This window comes from Dendrobates tinctorius, unplaced genomic scaffold (genome assembly GCF_039654945.1).
Source record: "Dendrobates tinctorius isolate UK_male_01 unplaced genomic scaffold, ASM3965494v1 ptg000069l, whole genome shotgun sequence".
NCBI lineage: Eukaryota > Metazoa > Chordata > Amphibia > Anura > Dendrobatidae > Dendrobates > Dendrobates tinctorius.
The window spans coordinates 5,951,968-5,970,553 of NW_027361737.1; the positions used below are offsets into that span (position 1 = coordinate 5,951,968).

The 18,586-nt window shown below is 55.2% G+C and overlaps 1 long non-coding RNA gene across 4 annotated transcripts in view; it reads left to right on the plus strand.

Moving 5' to 3' along the window:
• The window catches only part of LOC141095199 (uncharacterized), a 104,668-nt gene that overhangs the window by 54,379 nt on the left and 31,703 nt on the right, over window positions 1–18,586 (plus strand). For all 4 annotated transcript variants that reach the window (XR_012233330.1, XR_012233331.1, XR_012233329.1 and 1 more), the window contains exon 2: window positions 18,344–18,468. This is a non-coding gene — a long non-coding RNA (uncharacterized lncRNA). The remainder of the gene's footprint in view (window positions 1–18,343; window positions 18,469–18,586) is intronic.

Here is an 18,586-nt window from a genome sequence, read left to right on the forward strand (position 1 = left end):
CGGTGCTGGTGTATGTTATGCTGTCAGTAATGTGCTGGGGTGCAGGTGGTGCGGTGCTGGTGAATGTGATACTGTCAGTAATATGCTGGGGTGCAGGCCGTGCGGTGCTGGTGGATGTGATGCTATCAGTAATGTGCTGGGGTGCAGGCGGTGCAGTGCATGTGATGCTATCAGTAATGTGCTGGGGTGCAGGCGGTGCGGTGCTGGTGGATGTGATACTGTCAGTGATGTGCTGGGGTGCAAGCGGTGCGGTGCTGGTGGATGTGATGCTGTCAGTAATGTGCTGGGGTGCAGGTGGTGCGGTGCGGGTGAATGTGATACTGTCAGTAATATGCTGGGGTGCAGGCCGTGCGGTGCTGGTGGATGTGATGCTATCAGTAATGTGCTGGGGTGCAGGCTGTGCGGTGCTGGTGGATGTGATGCTATCAGTAATGTGCTGGGGTGCAGGCGGTGCGGTGCTGGTGTATGTGATGCTGTCAGTAATGTGCTGGGGTGCAGGCGGTGCGGTGCTGGTGTATGTGATGCTATCAGTAATGTGCTGGGGTGCAGGCGGTGCGGTGCTGGTGGATGTGATACTGTCAATGATGTGCTGGGGTGCAGGTGGTGCTGTGCTGGTGTATGTGATGCTATCAGTAATGTGCTGGGGTGCAGGCGGTGCTGTGCTGGTGTATGTGATGCTATCAGTAATGAGCTGGGGTGCAGGAAGTGCGGTGCTGGTGGATGTGATGCTATCAGTAATGTGCTGTGGTGCAGGCGGTGCGGTACTGGTGGATGTGATGCTATCAGTAATGTGCTGGGGTGCAGGTGGTGCGGTGGTGGTGGATGTGATGCTATCAGTAATGTGCTGGGGTGCTGGTGGATGTGATGCTATCAGTAATGTGTTGGGGTGCAGGCAGTGCGGTGCAGGTGGATGTGATGCTGTCAGTAATGTGCTGGGGTACAGGCGGTGCGGTGCTGGTGGATGTGATGCTATCAGTAATGTGCTGGGGTGCAGGCCGTGCGGTGCATGTGATGCTATCCGTAATGTGCTGGGGTGCAGGCGGTGCGGTGCTGGTGTATGTGATGCTATCAGTAATGTGCTGGGGTGCAGGTGGTGCAGTGCTGGTGGATGTGATGCTATCAGTAATGTGCTAGGGTGCAGGTGGTGCGGTGCTGGTGTATGTGATGCTATCAATAATGTGCTGGGGTGGATGCCGTGCGGTGCTGGTGGATGTGATGCTATCAGTAATGGGTTGTGGTGCAGGCGGTGCGGTGCTGGTGGATGTGATGCTTTCAGTAATGTGCTGGGGTGCAGGCCGTGCCGTGCTGGTGTATGTGATGCTATCAGTAATGTGCTGGGCTGCAGGCGGTGCGGTGCTGGTGTATGTGATGCTATCAGTAATGTGCTGGGGTGCAGGCGGTGCGGTGCTGGTGGATGTGATGCTATCAGTAATGTGCTGGGGTGTAGGCGGTGCGGTGCTTGTGTATGTGATGCTATCAGTAATGTGCTGGGGTGCAGGTGGTGCAGTGCTGGTGGATGTGATGCTATCAGTAATGTGCTGGGGTGCAGGTGGTGCAGTGCTGGTGGATGTGATGCTATCATTAATGTGCTGGGGTGGAGGCCGTGCGGTGCTGGTGGATGTGATGCTATCAGTAATGGGTTGTGGTGCAGGCGGTGCGGTGCTGGTGGATGTGATGCTTTCAGTAATGTGCTGGGGTGCAGGCCTTGCCGTGCTTGTGTATGTGATGCTATCAGTAATGTGCTGGGCTGCAGGCGGTGCGGTGCTGGTGGATGTGATGCTATCAGTAATGGGCTGGGCTGCAGGCGGTGCGGTGCTGGTGGATGTGATGCTTTCAGTAATGTGCTGGGGTGCAGGCCGTGCCGTGCTGGTGTATGTGATGCTATCAGTAATGTGCTGGGGTGCAGGCGGTGCGGTGCTGGTGTATGTGATGCTATCAGTAATGGGCTGGGGTGCTGGCGGTGCGGTGCTGGTGGATGTGATGCTATCAGTAATGTGCTGGGGTGCAGGCGGTGCAATGCTGATGTATGTGATGCTGTCAGTGATGTGCTGGGGTGCAGGCGGTTCGTTGCTGTGTATGTGATGCTATCAGTAATGTGCTGGGGTGCAGGCGGTGCGGTGCTGGTGGATGTGATGCTATCAGTAATGTGCTGGGGTGCAGGCGGTGCCGTTCTGGTGTATGTGATGCTATCAGTAATGGGCTGGGGTGCAGGCGGTGCGGTGCTGGTGGATGTCATGCTATCAGTAATGTGCTGGGGTGCAGGCGGTGCGATGCTGATGTATGTGATGCTGTCAGTAATGTGCTGGGGTGCAGGCTGTGTGGTGCTGGTGTATGTGATGCTATCAGTAATGGGCTGGGGTGCAGGTGGTGCGGTGCTGGTGGATGTGATGCTTTCAGTAATGTGCTGGGGTGCATGCGGTGCGATGCTGGTGTATGTGATGCTATCAGTAATGTGCTGGGGTGCAGGTGGTGCGGTGCTGGTGGATGTGATGCTATCAGTAATGTGCTGGGGTGCAGGCGGTGCTGTGCTGGTGGATGTGATGCTTTCAGTAATGTGCGGGGGTGCAGGTGGTGCGGTGCTGGTGTATGTGACGCTGTCAGTAGTGTGCTGGGGTGCAGGTGGTGCGGTGCTGGTGGATGTGATGCTATCAGTAATGTGCTGGGGTGCAGGTGGTGCGGTGCTGGTGTATTTTATGCTGTTAGTAATGTGCTGGGGTGCAGGCGGTGCAGTGCATGTGATGCTATCAGTGATGTGCTGGGGTGCAGGCGGTGCGGTGCTGGTGTATGTGATGCTATCAGTAATGTGCTGGGGTGAAGGCGGTGCGGTGCTGGTGTATGTGATGCTATCAGTAATGGGCTGGGGTGCTGGCGGTGCGGTGCTGGTGGATGTGATGCTATCAGTAATGTGCTGGGGTGCAGGCGGTGCGATGCTGATGTATGTGATGCTGTCAGTGATGTGCTGGGGTGCAGGCGGTTCGTTGCTGTGTATGTGATGCTATCAGTAATGTGCTGGGGTGCAGGCGGTGCGGTGCTGGTGGATGTGATGCTATCAGTAATGTGCTGGGGTGCAGGCGGTGCCGTTCTGGTGTATGTGATGCTATCAGTAATGGGCTGGGGTGCAGGCGGTGCGGTGCTGGTGGATGTCATGCTATCAGTAATGTGCTGGGGTGCAGGCGGTGCGATGCTGATGTATGTGATGCTGTCAGTAATGTGCTGGGGTGCAGGCTGTGTGGTGCTGGTGTATGTGATGCTATCAGTAATGGGCTGGGGTGCAGGTGGTGCGGTGCTTGTGGATGTGATGCTTTCAGTAATGTGCTGGGGTGCATGCGGTGCGATGCTGGTGTATGTGATGCTATCAGTAATGTGCTGGGGTGCAGGCGGTGCTGTGCTGGTGGATGTGATGCTTTCAGTAATGTGCGGGGGTGCAGGTGGTGCGGTGCTGGTGTATGTGACGCTGTCAGTAGTGTGCTGGGGTGCAGGTGGTGCGGTCCTGGTGGATGTGATGCTATCAGTAATGTGCTGGGGTGCAGGTGGTGCGGTGCTGGTGTATTTTATGCTGTTAGTAATGTGCTGGGGTGCAGGCGGTGCAGTGCATGTGATGCTATCAGTAATGTGCTGGGGTGCAAGCAGTGCGGTGCTGGTGTATGTGATGCTATCAGTAATGTGCTGGAGTGCAAGCAGTGCGGTGCTGGTGTATGTGATGCTATCAGTAATGTGCTGGGGTGCAGGCGGTGCGGTGCTGGTGGATGTGATGCTGTCAGTAATGTGCTGGCGTGCAGGCAGTGCGGTGCATGTGATTCTATCAGTAATGTGCTGGGGTGCAGGCAGTGCGGTGCATGTGATTCTGTCAGTGATGTGCTGGGGTGCAGGCGGTGCGGTGCTGGTGGATGTGATTCTGTCAGTAATGTGCTGGGGTGCAGGCGGTGCTGGTGTATGTGATGCTATCAGTAATGTGCAGGCGGTGCCGTTCTGGTGTATGTGATGCTATCAGTAATGTGCTGGGGTGGAGGCGGTGCGGTGCTGGTGGATGTGATGCTATCAGTAATGTGCAGGGGTACAGGCGGTGCGGTGCATGTGATGCTATTAGTAATGTGCTGGGGTGCAGGCGGCGCGGTGCTGGTGGATGTGATTCTGTCAGTAATGTGCTGGGGTGCAGGCGGTGCGGTGCTGGTGTATGTGATGCTATCAGTAATGTGCTGGGGTGCAGGCGGTGCGGTGCTGGTGGATGTGATGCTGTCAGTAATGTGCTGGGGTGCAGGCGGTGCGGTGCTGGTGGATGTGATGCTATCAATAATGTGCTGGGGTGCAGGCCGTGCGGTGCTGGTGTATGTGATACTATCAGTAATGTGCTGGGGTGCAGGCTGTGCGGTGCTGGTGGATGTGATGCTATCAGTAATGGGCTGGGGTGCAGGCCGTGCCGTGCTGGTGTATGTGATGCTATCAGTAATGTGCTGGGCTGCAGTCGGTGCGGTGCTGGTGGATGTGATGCTATCAGTAATGGGCTGGGCTGCAGGCGGTGCGGTGCTGGTGGATGTGATGCTTTCAGTAATGTGCTGGGGTGCAGGCGGTACTGGTGGATGTGATGCTATCAGTAATGTGCTGGGGTGCAGGCGGTGCGGTTCTGGTGTATGTGATGCTATCAGTAATGGGCTGGGGTGCAGGCGGTGCGGTGCTGGTGGATGTCATGCTATCAGTAATGGGCTGGGCTGCAGGCGGTGCGGTTCTGGTGTATGTGATGCTATCAGTAATGTGCGAGGGTGCAGGTGGTGCGGTGCTGGTGTATGTGACGCTATCAGTAATGTGCTGGAGTGCAGGCGGTGCGATGCTGATGTATGTGATGCTGTCAGTAATGTGCTGGGGTGCAGGCGGTGCGATGCTGATGTATGTGATACTGTCAGTAATGTGCTAGGGTGCATGTGGTGCGATGCTGGTGTATGTGATGCTATCAGTAATGTGCTGGGGTGCAGGCGGTGCGGTGCTGTTGGATGTGATGCTTTCAGTAATGTGCTGGGGTGCATGCGGTGCGATGCTGGTGTATGTGATGCTATCAATAATGTGCTGGGGTGCAGACGGTGTGGTGCTGGTGGATGTGATGCTATCAGTAATGTGCGAGGGTGCAGGCGGTGCGGTGCTGGTGTATGTGACGCTGTCAGTAATGTGCTGGGGTGCAGGCGGTGCGGTGCTGGTGGATGTGATGTTATCAGTAATGTGCTGGAGTGCAGGCGGTGCGATGCTGATGTATGTGATGCTGTCAGTAATGTGCTGGGGTGCAGGCGGTGCGATGCTGATGTATGTGATGCTGTCAGTAATGTGCTAGGGTGCAGGCGGTGTGGTGCTGATATATGTGATGGTGTGAGTAATGTGCAGGCGGTGCGGTGCTGGTGGATGTGATGCTATCAGTAATGTGCTGGGGTGCAGGCGGTGCGATGCTGGTGTATGTGATGCTATCAGTAATGTGCTGGGGTGCAGGCGGTGCTGTGCTGGTGGATGTGATGCTTTCAGTAATGTGCGGGGGTGCAGGTGGTGCGGTGCTGGTGGATGTGATGCTATCAGTAATGTGCTGGGGTGCAGGTGGTGCGGTGCTGGTGTATTTTATGCTCTCAGTAATGTGCTGGGGTGCAGGCGGTGCGGTGCATGTGATGCTATCAGTAATGTGCTGGGGTGCAGGCCGTGCCGTGCTGGTGTATGTGATGCTATCAGTAATGTGCTGGGCTGCAGGCGGTGCGGTGCTGGTGGATGTGATGCTATCAGTAATGGGCTGGGGTGCAGGCCGTGCCGTGCTGGTGTATGTGATGCTATCAGTAATGTGCTGGGCTGCAGGCGGTGCGGTGCTGGTGGATGTGATGCTATCAGTAATGGGCTGGGCTGCAGGCGGTGCGGTGCTGGTGGATGTGATGCTTTCAGTAATGTGCTGGGGTGCAGGCGGTGCTGGTGGATGTGATGCTATCAGTAATGTGCTGGGGTGCAGGCGGTGCGGTTCTGGTGTATGTGATGCTATCAGTAATGGGCTGGGGTGCAGGCGGTGCGGTGCTGGTGGATGTCATCCTATCAGTAATGTCCTGGGGTGCAGGCGGTGCGATGCTGATGTATGTGATGCTGTCAGTAATGTGCTGGGGTGCAGGCTGTGCGGTGCTGGTGTATGTGATGCTATCAGTAATGGGCTGGGGTGCAGGCGGTGCGGTGCTGGTATATGTGATACTGTCAGTAATGTGCTAGGGTGCATGTGGTGCGATGCTGGTGTATGTTATGCTATCAGTAATGTGCTGGGGTGCAGGCGGTGCGGTGCTGGTGGATGTGGTGCTATCAGTAATGTGCTGGGGTGCAGGCGGTGCAGTGCTGGTGGATGTGATGCTTTCAGTAATGTGCTGGGGTGCATGCGGTGCGATGCTGGTGTATGTGATGCTATCAGTAATGTGCTGGGGTGCAGGCGGTGTGGTGCTGGTGGATGTGATGCTATCAGTAATGTGCGAGGGTGCAGGTGGTGCGGTGCTGGTGTATGTTACGCTGTCAGTAATGTGCTGGGGTGCAGGCGGTGCGGTGCTGGTGGATGTGATGCTATCAGTAATGTGCTGGAGTGCAGGTGGTGCGATGCTGATGTATGTGATGCTGTCAGTAATGTGCTGGGGTGCAGGCGGTGCGATGCTGATGTATGTGATACTGTCAGTAATGTGCTTGGGTGCATGCGGTGCGATGCTGGTGTATGTTATGCTATCAGTAATGTGCTGGGGTGCAGGCTGTGCGGTGCTGGTGTATGTGATGCTATCAGTAATGTGCTGGGGTGCAGGCGGTGCGGTGCTGGTGGATGTGATGCTTTCAGTAATGTGCTGGGGTGCATGCGGTGCGATGCTGGTGTATGTGATGCTATCAATAATGTGCTGGGGTGCAGGCGGTGTGGTGCTGGTGGATGTGATGCTATCAGTAATGTGCGAGGGTGCAGGTGGTGCGGTGCTGGTGTATGTGACGCTGTCAGTAATGTGCTGGAGTGCAGGCGGTGCGATGCTGATGTATGTGATGCTGTCAGTAATGTGCTGGGGTGCAGGCGGTGCGATGCTGATGTATGTGATGCTGTCAGTAATGTGCTGGGGTGCAGGCGGTGCGATGCTGATGTATGTGATACTGTCAGTAATGTGCTAGGGTGCATGCGGTGCGATGCTGGTGTATGTTATGCTATCAGTAATGTGCTGGGGTGCAGGCTGTGCGGTGCTGGTGTATGTGATGCTATCAGTAATGTGCTGGGGTGCAGGCGGTGCGGTGCTGGTGGATGTAATGCTTTCAGTAATGTGCTGGGGTGCATGCGGTGCGATGCTGGTGTATGTGATGCTATCAATAATGTGCTGGGGTGCAGGCGGTGTGGTGCTGGTGGATGTGATGCTATCAGTAATGTGCGAGGGTGCAGGTGGTGCGGTGCTGGTGTATGTGACGCTGTCAGTAATGTGCTGGAGTGCAGGCGGTGCGATGCTGATGTATGTGATGCTGTCAGTAATGTGCTGGGGTGCAGGCGGTGCGATGCTGACGTATGTGATGCTGTCAGTAATGTGCTGGGGTGCAGGCGGTGTGGTGCTGATGTATGTGATGGTGTGAGTAATGTGCTGGGGTGCAGGCGGTGCGGTGCTGGTGTATGTGACGCTGTCAGTAATGTGCTGGGGTGCAGGCGGTGCGTTGCTGGTGGATGTGATGTTATCAGTAATGTGCTGGAGTGCAGGTGGTGCGATGCTGATGTATGTGATGCTGTCAGTAATGTGCTGGGGTGCAGGCGGTGCGGTGCAGTGCATGTGATGCTGTCAGTAATGTGCTGGGGTGCTGGTGGATGTGATGCTATCAGTAATGTGCTGGGGTGCAGGCGGTGCGATGCTGGTGGATGTGATGCTGTCAGTAATGTGCTGGCGTGCAGGCGGTGCGGTGCTGGTGGATGTGATTCTGTCAGTAATGTGCTGGGGTGCAGGCGGTGCCGTTCTGGTGTATGTGATGCTATCAGTAATGTGCTGGGGTGGAGGCGGTGCGGTGCTGGTGGATGTGATGCTATCAGTAATGTGCAGGGGTACAGGCGGTGCGGTGCTTGTGATGCTATCAGTAATGTGCTGGGGTGCAGGCGGTGCGGTGCTGGTGGATGTGATTCTGTCAGTAATGTGCTGGGGTGCAGGCGGTGCGGTGCTGGTGTATGTGATGCTATCAGTAATGTGCTGGGGTGCAGGCGGTGCGGTGCTGGTGGATGTGATGCTGTCAGTAATGTGCTGGGGTGCAGGCGGTGCGGTGCTGGTGTATGTGATGCTATCAGTAATGTGCTGGAGTGCAGGCGGTGCGTTGCTGGTGGATGTGGTGCTATCAGTAATGTGCTGGGGTGCAGGTGGTGCGGTGCTGGTGTATGTGATGCTATCAGTAATGTGCTGGGGTGCAGGCGGTGCGGTGCTGGTGTATGTGATGCTATCAGTAATGTGCTGGGGTGCAGGCGGTGCGGTGCTGGTGTATGTGATGCTATCAGTAATGTGCTGGGGTGCAGTCGGTGCGGTGTTGGTGAATGTGATGCTATCAGTAATGTGCTGGGGTGCAGGCGGTGCTATGCTGATGTATGTGATGCTGTCAGTAATGTGCTGGGTTGCAGGCGGTGCGGTACTGATGTATGTGATGCTGTCAGTATTGTGCAGGCGGTGCGGTGCTGGTGTATGTGATGCTATCAGTAATGTGCGGGGGTGCAGGTGGTGCGGTGCTGGTGTATGTGACGCTGTCAGTAGTGTGCTGGGGTGCAGGTGGTGCGGTGCTGGTGGATGTGATGCTGTCAGTAATGTGCTGGGGTGCAGGCGGTGCGATGCTGGTGGATGTGATGCTATCAATAATGTGCTGGGGTGCAGGTGGTGCGGTGCATGTGATGCTATAAGTAATGTGCTGGGGTGCAGGCGGTGCGGTGCATGTGATGCTATAAGTAATGTGCTGGGGTGCAGGCGGTGCGGTGCTGGTGTATGTGATGCTATCAATAATGTGCTGGGGTGCAGGCCGTGCGGTGCTGGTGGATATGATGCTATCAGTAATGGGTTGGGGTGCAGGCGGTGCGGTGTTGGATGTGATGCTTTCAGTAATGTGCTGGGGTGCAGGCGGTGCGGTGCTGGTGTATGTGATGCGATCAGTAATGGGCTGGGGTGCAGGCGCTGGGGTTCTGGTGGATGTGATGCTATCAGTAATGTGCTGGGGTGCAGGCGGTGCGGTGCTGGTGGATGTGATGCTTTCAGTAATGTGCTGGGGTGCAGGCCGTGCCGTGCTGGTGTATGTGATGCTATCAATAATGTGCTGGGGTGCAGGCGGTGCGGTGCTGGTGGATGTGATGGTATCAGTAATGTGCTGGGGTGCAGGCGGTGCGGTGCATGTGATGCTATCAGTAATGTGCTGGGATGCAGTTGGTGCGGTGCTGGTGTATGTTATGCTGTCAGTAATGTGCTGGGGTGCAGGCGGTGCAGTGCATGTGATGCTATCAGTAATGGGCTGGGGTGCAGGCGGTGGTGGTGTATGTTATGCTGTCAGTAATGTGCTGGGGTGCAGGCGGTGCAGTGCATGTGATGCTGTCAGTAATGTGCAGGCGGTGCAGTGCATGTGATGCTGTCAGTAATGTGCTGGGGTGCTGGTGGATGTGATGCTATCAGTAATGTGCTGGGGTGCATGCGGTGCGATGCTGGTGGATGTGATGCTATCAGTAATGTGCTGGGGTGCAGGCGGTGCTGGTGGATGTGATGCTATCAGTAATGTGCTGGGGTGCATGCGGTGCGATGCTGGTGGATGTGATGCTATCAGTAATGTGCTTGGGTGCAGGCGGTGCGGTGCTGGTGTATGTGATGCTATCAGTAATGGGCTGGGATGCAGGCGGTGCGGTGCTGGTGGATGCAATGCTATCAGTAGTGTGCTGGAGTGCAGGCGATGCGATGCTGATGTATGTGATGCTGTCAGTAATGTGCTGGGGTGCAGGCAGTGCGGTGCATGTGATTCTATCAGTAATGTCCTGGGGTGCAGGCAGTGCGATGCTGGTGGATGTGATTCTGTCAGTGATGTGCTGGGGTGCAGGCGGTGCGGTGCTGGTGGATGTGATTCTGTCAGTAATGTGCTGGGGTGCAGGCGGTGCTGGTGTGTGTGATGCTATCAGTAATGTGCAGGCGGTGCCGTTCTGGTGTATGTGATGCTATCAGTAATGTGCTGGGGTGGAGGCGGTGCGGTGCTGGTGGATGTGATGCTATCAGTAATGTGCAGGGGTACAGGCGGTGCGGTGCATGTGATGCTATCAGTAATGTGCTGGGGTGCAGGTGGTGCGGTGCTGGTGTGTGTGATGCTATCAGTAATGTGCAGGCGGTGCCGTTCTGGTGTATGTGATGCTATCAGTAATGTGCTGGGGTGGAGGCGGTGCGGTGCTGGTGGATGTGATGCTATCAGTAATGTGCAGGGGTACAGGCGGTGCGGTGCATGTGATGCTATCAGTAATGTGCTGGGGTGCAGGTGGTGCGGTGCTGGTGGATGTGATTCTGTCAGTAATGTGCTGGGGTGCAGGCGGTGCGGTGCTGGTGTATGTGATGCTATCAGTAATGTGCTGGGGTGCAGGCGGTGCGGTGCTGGTGGATGTGATGCTGTCAGTAATGTGCTGGAGTGCAGGCGGTGCGGTGCTGGTGGATGTGATGCTATCAATAATGTGCTGGGGTGCAGGCCGTGCGGTGCTGGTGTATGTGATGCTATCAGTAATTTGCTGGGGTGCAGGCGGTGCGGTGCTGGTGGATGTGGTGCTATCAGTAATGTGCTGGGGTGCAGGCTGTGCGGTGCTGGTGGATGTGATGCTATCAGTAATGGGCTGGGCTGCAGGCGGTGCGGTGCTGGTGGATGTGATGCTTTCAGTAATGTGCTGGGGTGCAGGCCGTGCCGTGCTGGTGGATGTGATGCTATCAGTAATGTGCTGGGGTGCAGGCGGTGTGGTGCTGGTGTATGTGATGCTATCAGTAATGTGCTGGGGTGCAGGCGGTGCGGTGCTGGTGGATGTGATGATTTCAGTAATGTGCTGGGGTGCAGGCGGTGCGGTGCTGGTGCATGTGATGCTATCAGTAATGGGCTGGGGTGCAGGCGGTGCGGTGCTGGTGTATGTGATGCTATCAATAATGTGCTGGGGTGCAGGCAGTGCGGTGCTGGTGTATGTGATGCTATCAGTAATGTGCTGGGGTGCAGGCGGTGCGGTGCTGGTGTATGTGATGCTATCAGTAATGGGCTGGGGTGCAGGCGGTGCGGTGCTGGTGGATGTGATGCTATCAGTAATGTGCTGGGGTGCAGGCGGTGCGATGCTGATGTATGTGATGCTGTCAGTAATGTGCTGGGGTGCAGGCAATGCGGTGCTGGTGGATGTGTAGCATCACATCCAGTAATGTGCTGAGGTTCAGGCAGTGCGGTGCTGGTGTATGTGATGCTATCAGTAATGTGCTGGGGTTCAGGCGGTGCGGTGCTGGTGTATGTGATGCTATCAGTAATGTGCTGGGGTGCAGGCGGTGCGGTGCTGGTGTATGTGATGCTATCAGTAATGGGCTGGGGTGCAGGCGGTGCTGGTGGATGTGATGCTGTTAGTAATGTGCTGGAGTGCAGGCGGTGCGATGCTGATGTATGTGATGCTGTCAGTAATGTGCTGGGGTGCAGGCGGTGCGATGCTGGTGGATGTGATGCTATCATTATTGTGCTGGGGTGCAGTCGGTGCGGTGCTGGTGTATGTGATTCTATCAGTAATGTGCTGAGTGCAGGCGGTGCGATGCTGATGTTTGTGATGCTGTCAGTAATGTGATGGGGTGCAGGCGGTGCGATCCTGGTGGATGTGATGCTATCAGTAATGTGCAGGCGGTGCGGTGCTGATGTATGTGATGCTGTCAGTAATGTGCTGGCGTGCAGGCGGTGCGGTGCTGGTGGATGTGATGCGATCAGTAATGTGCAGGGGTACAGGCGGTGCGGTGCATGTGATGCTATCAGTAATGTGCTGGGGTGCAGGCGGTGCGGTGCTGGTGGATGTGATGCTATCAGTAATGGGCTGGGGTGCAGGCGGTGCGGTGCTGGTGGATGTGATGCTTTCAGTAATGTGCGGGGGTGCAGGCCGTGCCGTGCTGGTGTATGTGATGCTATCAGTAATGTGCTGGGGTGCAGGTGGTGCGGTGCTGGTGGATGTGATGCTATCAGTAATGTGCTGGGGTGCTGGCGGTGCGGTGCTGGTGTATGTGATGCTATCAGTAATGTGCTGGGGTGCAGGCGGTGCGGTGCTGGTGGACGTGATGCTGTCAGTAATGTGCTGGGGTGCAGGCGGTGCGGTGCTGGTGGATGTGATACTGTCAGTAATGGGCTGGGGTGCAGGCGGTGCGGTGCTGGTGTATGTGATGCTTTCAGTAATGTGCTGGGGTGCAGGTGGTGCGGTGCTGGTGTATGTGATGCTATCAGTAATGGGCTGGGGTGCAGGCGGTGCGGTGCTGGTGGATGTGATGCTATCAGTAATATGCTGGGGTGCAGGCGGTGCGGTGCTGGTGTATGTGATGCTATCAGTAATGGGCTGGGGTGCAGGCGGTGCAGTGCTGGTGGATGTGATGCTATCAGTAATGTGCTGGGGTGTAGGCGGTGCGATGCTGGTGGATGTGATGCTATCAGTAATGTGCTGGGGTGCAGGCGGTGCGGTGCTGGTGGATGTGATGCTATCAGTAATGGGCTGGGGTGCAGGCGGTGCGGTGCTGGTGGATGTGATGCTTTCAGTAATGTGCTGGGGTGCATGCAGTGCGGTGCTGATGTATGTGATGCTGTCAGTAATGTGCTGGGGTGCAGGCGGTGCGGTGCTGGAGTATGTGATGCTATCAGTAATGTGCTGGGGTGCAGGCGGTGCGGTGCTGATGTATGTGATGCTGTCAGTAATGTGCTGGGGTGCAGGCGGTGCGGTGCTGATGTATGTGATGCTATCAGTAATGTGCAGGCGGTGCGGTGCTGGTGTATGTGATGCTATCAGTAATGTGCAGGCGGTGCGGTACTGGTGGATGTGATGCTATCAGTAATGTGCTGGGGTGCAGGCGATGCGGTGCTGGTGGATGTGATGCTGTCAGTAATGTGCTGGGGTACAGGAGGTGCGGTGCTGGTGTATGTTATGCTGTCAGTAATGTGCTGGGGTGCAGGCGGTGCAGTGCATGTGATGCTATCAGTAATGGGCTGGGGTGCAGGCGGTGCGGTGCTGGTGGCTGTGATGCTATCAGTAATGTGCTGGGGTGCAGGTGGTGCTGTGCTGGTGTATGTTATGCTGTCAGTAATGTGTTGGGGGTGCAGGCTTTGCGGTGCTGGTGTATGTGATGCTATCAGTAATGTGCTGGGGTGCAGGCGGTGCGGTGCTGGTGTATGTGATGCTATCAGTAATGTGCTGGGGTGCAGGCGGTGCTGTGCTGGTGTATGTGATGCTATCAGTAATGGGCTGGGGTGCAGGCGATGCGGTGCAGGTGGATGTGATGCTATCAGTTATGTTCTGGGGTGTAGGCGATGCGGAGCTGGTGTATGTGATGCTATCAGTAATGTGCTGGGGTGCAGGCGGTGCGGTGCTGGTAGATGTGATGCTATCAGTAATGTGCTGGGGTGCAGGCGGTGCGGTGCATGTGATGCTGTCAGTAATGTGCTGGGATGCAGTTGGTGCGGTGCTGGTGTATGTTATGCTGTCAGTAATGTGCTGGGGTGCAGGCGGTGCGGTGCTGGTATATGTGATGCTATCAGTAATGGGCTGGGGTGCAGGCGGTGCGGTGCTGGTGTATGTGATGTTATCAGTAATGGGCTGGGGTGCAGGTGGTGCGGTGCTGGTGTATGTGATGCTATCAGTAATGTGCTGGAGTGCAGGCGGTGCGATGATGATGTATGTGATGCTGTCAGTAATGTGCTGGGGTGCAGGCGGTGCGATGCTGGTGGATGTGATGCTATCAGTAATGTGCAGGCGGTGCGGTGCATATGATGCTATCAGTAATGTGCTGGGGTATGTGATGCTATCAGTAATTGGCTGGGCTGCAGGCGGTGCGGTGCTGGTGGATGTGATGCTTTCAGTAATGTGCTGGGGTGCAGGCCGTGCCGTGCTGGTGTATGTGATGCTATCAGTAATGTGCTGGGGTGCAGGTGGTGCGGTGCTGGTGTATGTTATGCTGTCAGTAATGTGTTGGGGGTGCAGGCTTTGCGGTGCTGGTGTATGTGATGCTATCAGTAATGTGCTGGGGTGCAGGCGGTGCGGTGCTGGTGTATGTGATGCTATCAGTAATGTGCTGGGGTGCAGGCGGTGCGGTGCTGGTGTATGTGATGCTATCAGTAATGGGCTGGGGTGCAGGCGATGCGGTGCAGGTGGATGTGATGCTATCAGTTATGTTCTGGGGTGTAGGCGATGCGGAGCTGGTGTATGTGATGCTATCAGTAATGTGCTGGGGTGCAGGCGGTGCGGTGCTGGTAGATGTGATGCTATCAGTAATGTGCTGGGGTGCAGGCGGTGCGGTGCATATGATGCTATCAGTAATGTGCTGGGGTATGTGATGCTATCAGTAATGGGCTGGGGTGCAGGCGGTGCGGTGCTGGTGGATGTGATGCTTTCAGTAATGTGCTGGGGTGCAGGCGGTGGGGTTCTGGTGGATGTGATGCTATCAGTAATGCGCTGGGCTGCAGGCGGTGCGGTGCTGGTGTATGTGATGCTATCAGTAATGTGCTGGGGTGCAGGTGGTGCGGTGCTGGTGTATGTTATGCTGTCAGTAATGTGTTGGGGGTGCAGGCTTTGCGGTGCTGGTGTATGTGATGCTATCAGTAATGTGCTGGGGTGCAGGCGGTGCGGTGCTGGTGTATGTGATGCTATCAGTAATGTGCTGGGGTGCAGGCGGTGCGGTGCTGGTGTATGTGATGCTATCAGTAATGGGCTGGGGTGCAGGCGATGCGGTGCAGGTGGATGTGATGCTATCAGTTATGTTCTGGGGTGTAGGCGATGCGGAGCTGGTGTATGTGATGCTATCAGTAATGTGCTGGGGTGCAGGCGGTGCGGTGCTGGTAGATGTGATGCTATCAGTAATGTGCTGGGGTGCAGGCGGTGCGGTGCAGGTGTATGTGATGCTATCAGTAATGGGCTGGGGTGCAGGCGGTGCGATGCTGATGTATGTGATGCTGTCAGTAATGTGCTGGGGTGCAGGCGGTGCGATGCTGGTGGATGTGATGCTATTAGTAATGTGCTGGGGTGCAGGCGGTGCGGTGCATATGATGCTATCAGTAATGTGCTGGGGTATGTGATGCTATCAGTAATGGGCTTGGGTGCAGGCGGTGCGGTGCTGGTGGATGTGATGCTTTCAGTAATGTGCTGGGGTGCAGGCGGTGGGGTACTGGTGGATGTGATGCTATCAGTAATGGGCTGGGCTGCAGGCGGTGCGGTGCTGGTGGATGTGATGCTTTCAGTAATGTGCTGGGGTGCAGGCCGTGCCGTGCTGGTGTATGTGATGCTATCAGTAATGTGCTGGGGTGCAGGCGGTGCGGTGCTGGTGGATGTGATGGTATCAGTAATGTGCTTGGGTGCAGGCGGTGCAATGCTGATTGATGTGATGCTGTCAGTAATGTGCTGTGGTGCAGGCGGTGCGATGCTGGTGGATGTGATGCTATCAGTAATGTGCTGGGGTGCAGGCGGTGCGGTGCTGGTGTATGTGATGCTATCAGTAATGGGCTGGGGTGCAGGCGGTGCGGTGCTGGTATATGTGATGCTGTCAGTAATGTGCTGGGGTGCAGGCGGTGCGATGCTGGTGGATGTGATGCTATCAGTAATGTGCTGGGGTGCAGGCGGTGCGGTGCATATGATGCTATCAGTAATGTTCTAGGGTGCAGGCAGTGCGGTGCTGGTGTATGTGATGCTATCAGTAATGGGCTGGGGTGCAGGCGGTGCGGTGCTGGTGGATGTGATGCTATCAGTAATGTTCTGGGGTGTAGGCGATGCGGTGCTGGTGTATGTGATGCTATCAGTAATGTGCTGGGGTGCAGGCAGTGCGGTGCTAGTGTATATGTGATGCTGTCAGTGCAGAGCGGCCATATCTACATATGGGCGCTGTGCACTCTGGTACCCAACACCTGTATGTTCTGCAGTTCTCGCTCCTCTGAGCCTCACATCACACCTCAGCTCCAATGTTCGCTCTGTGTAACATCTCCTGGAGGCTCGTGCATGATTTCAAAGCTCTGCAGTGACATATTGTTCTGGTCATTCTAGCAATGGACCTAATAGTCCAGACACTGGTGACCACGGTTATTTCACTATATTTAGATGTAGGGATGAGTCTTGGTTTAGGTTCCTCTCTGACTGAGAATCATGTCAGGTCTGTGTGGGCGACCAAAGTCTCTTTTTTTGTTTGACTAAATTATTAGGCCAGGGTAATACTTGCGAGAAACTCGGACGAGTCTCGCACGTCAATACCCGGCACTGCCACCAGCACTTGGTACGGAGCGTGCTGAGGCATGTATTTCTATTGGGGACCTATGCTGCCTATTGGGGACTATGCTGCCTATTGGGGACCTATGCTGCCTATTGGTGACGTTTACCTGCCTATTGGGGACTATGCTGCCTAATGGGGACCTATGCGGCCTATTGGGGACATTTACCTGCCTATTGGGGACTATGCTGCCTATTGGGGACTATGCTGCCTATTGGGGACCTATACTGCCTATTTGGGACATTTACCTGCCTATTTGGGACATTTACCTTCCTATTTGGGACATTTACCTTCCTATTGGGGACATTTATGTGGCGCCCCTGAGGCTCAGTCGCCACTTAGGTACTGCACCTTCTCCTAAGGTGTAGTGCCTCACCATCCGGGTAAGGTGGGAACTCCTTTCTACACTCCAACATTCGCACCCCACACAACAGGGTAGTTCTGCGCAACCACATTGCGGCTCCTTGCTCAGAGGGTAGCAGAGCACCTTTGGTGGTTCCCTGCTTGGAACACTGGACATGCTGGGAGGTGGGTGGAGTTAAGATACATAAAAGAGTGGGAAAGTGTAGGATGACAGAGTCAGTCTGAGAGAAGGTCAGTCGAGTAGGAAGTCACTCAGACAGGAGTGAGGATCCCTGGAAGAAGGGATGGAGGAGGGAGTGCTGCAGCTGCCTCGGTGATCTGAGCCAGCTGGCACGGGAAAGGAAAAGAAGGAGAAAGACGTAGAACTGAAACCTAAGCTTCCATAAGAAAGAAAGACAAGTATGGAACGAAGGAGTAGAAAGAACAGAGAGGACGTGGGTTAGAAGAGGAACCCTTCCTATAGGTTCTCTGCGCAAGGCCGGGGCCCGGTCCCCAAGGTTGTATGGACACTTATGGTTCTGCAGCAGACACCGGTGGAGTAGTTGGCTGTAAATGCACTACTCCCATCTAAGACTTGGGGCACAACAGCAATTGGATAGAGAGCCGAGACTCAGGAGAAGGGAGTCTCCGAAACAGGCTACAGCTGTCTGCCGTACAAGTAGAGTTCTTGGGAACATCAGTTAGGAGGAACTCCAGTGTAACTCAGTACTAGGAGATCTTCACACTTTAAGGCGCTATAGAGGAGTCGTTCAGAAAGGTACATGTTGGCGGAGTGTTGGAGGGGAGAATCCTAACTTGCCCGGAGGTTGATTGAGTCTCTGACCCGGAGGACACGGCACGGAGGCAGGCACCTGTGTATGTGTACAACAGACTGTGAGTAAAGCTTTGGAACTACAAGCCTCGGTGTCCTCCCTTCATTTGTGCGCTATAGCTGGGTACCATTCTCCACACCGCCTGCACCTCTCCTCTTCCATTGCATCCACGCTGCTCTGGGGCTACAGCTTCACCTGTGAGGAGCTACACCATCTAGGCTGCAACACACCACCAGCCCCAGAGGATCAGCGTGCAGCGTCGGCCTAACATCCTGCTTGCCGAACACCACAGGTGGCGTCACGAACTATTCCATTAACTACATTCCCCCATTGATTTGGGCGCCCAGGGCCACGGACCGGGTCACCGCTGCTGTGACACGTCCCGCTGACACCGGCCCGGTACCGATACCCCACAGCCCTGGGAGGGCGTCCCATTTACCTTCCTATTGGAGACATTTACCTGCCTATTGGGGACCTATGCTGCCTGTTGGGGACATTTATCTGCCTATTGGGGAGACTCTCACCACATCGGTCTGAGCCTGAGGTAAAAGCGGAGTTCCACCAATATGGGCACTGATGAGGCTGTAATGATATTGATGGGCACTTATCAGTCTGCATTGATCGACAGTGCAGTCTGTATGTCTCTATGTGGGCAATTTTATTGCTGGTATATTGTTTTTGTAGTGCTGTGTATATATTGGTATTTTACTAATAGCAATTTGGAATCCCCAGGAAACCATGATATCAAGAAAGAGAACAATTGCTTCACTTGTTACGACTAGCAGAGACAAATATGGAGCCGGACATTGACCATCTCATTACCCAAAAGCAGGCCCATAGTTCCCATTGAAGTACCGGTAAGTTTGTTGACTTACTTGTTCTTCATTTTAAATATTGTATTTGTTCCTGTTTTTTTTTTGGTTTTTTTCTACTTTAAAATAATTTTCTCAGGAAATTGTACTGTTCTAGTATGTA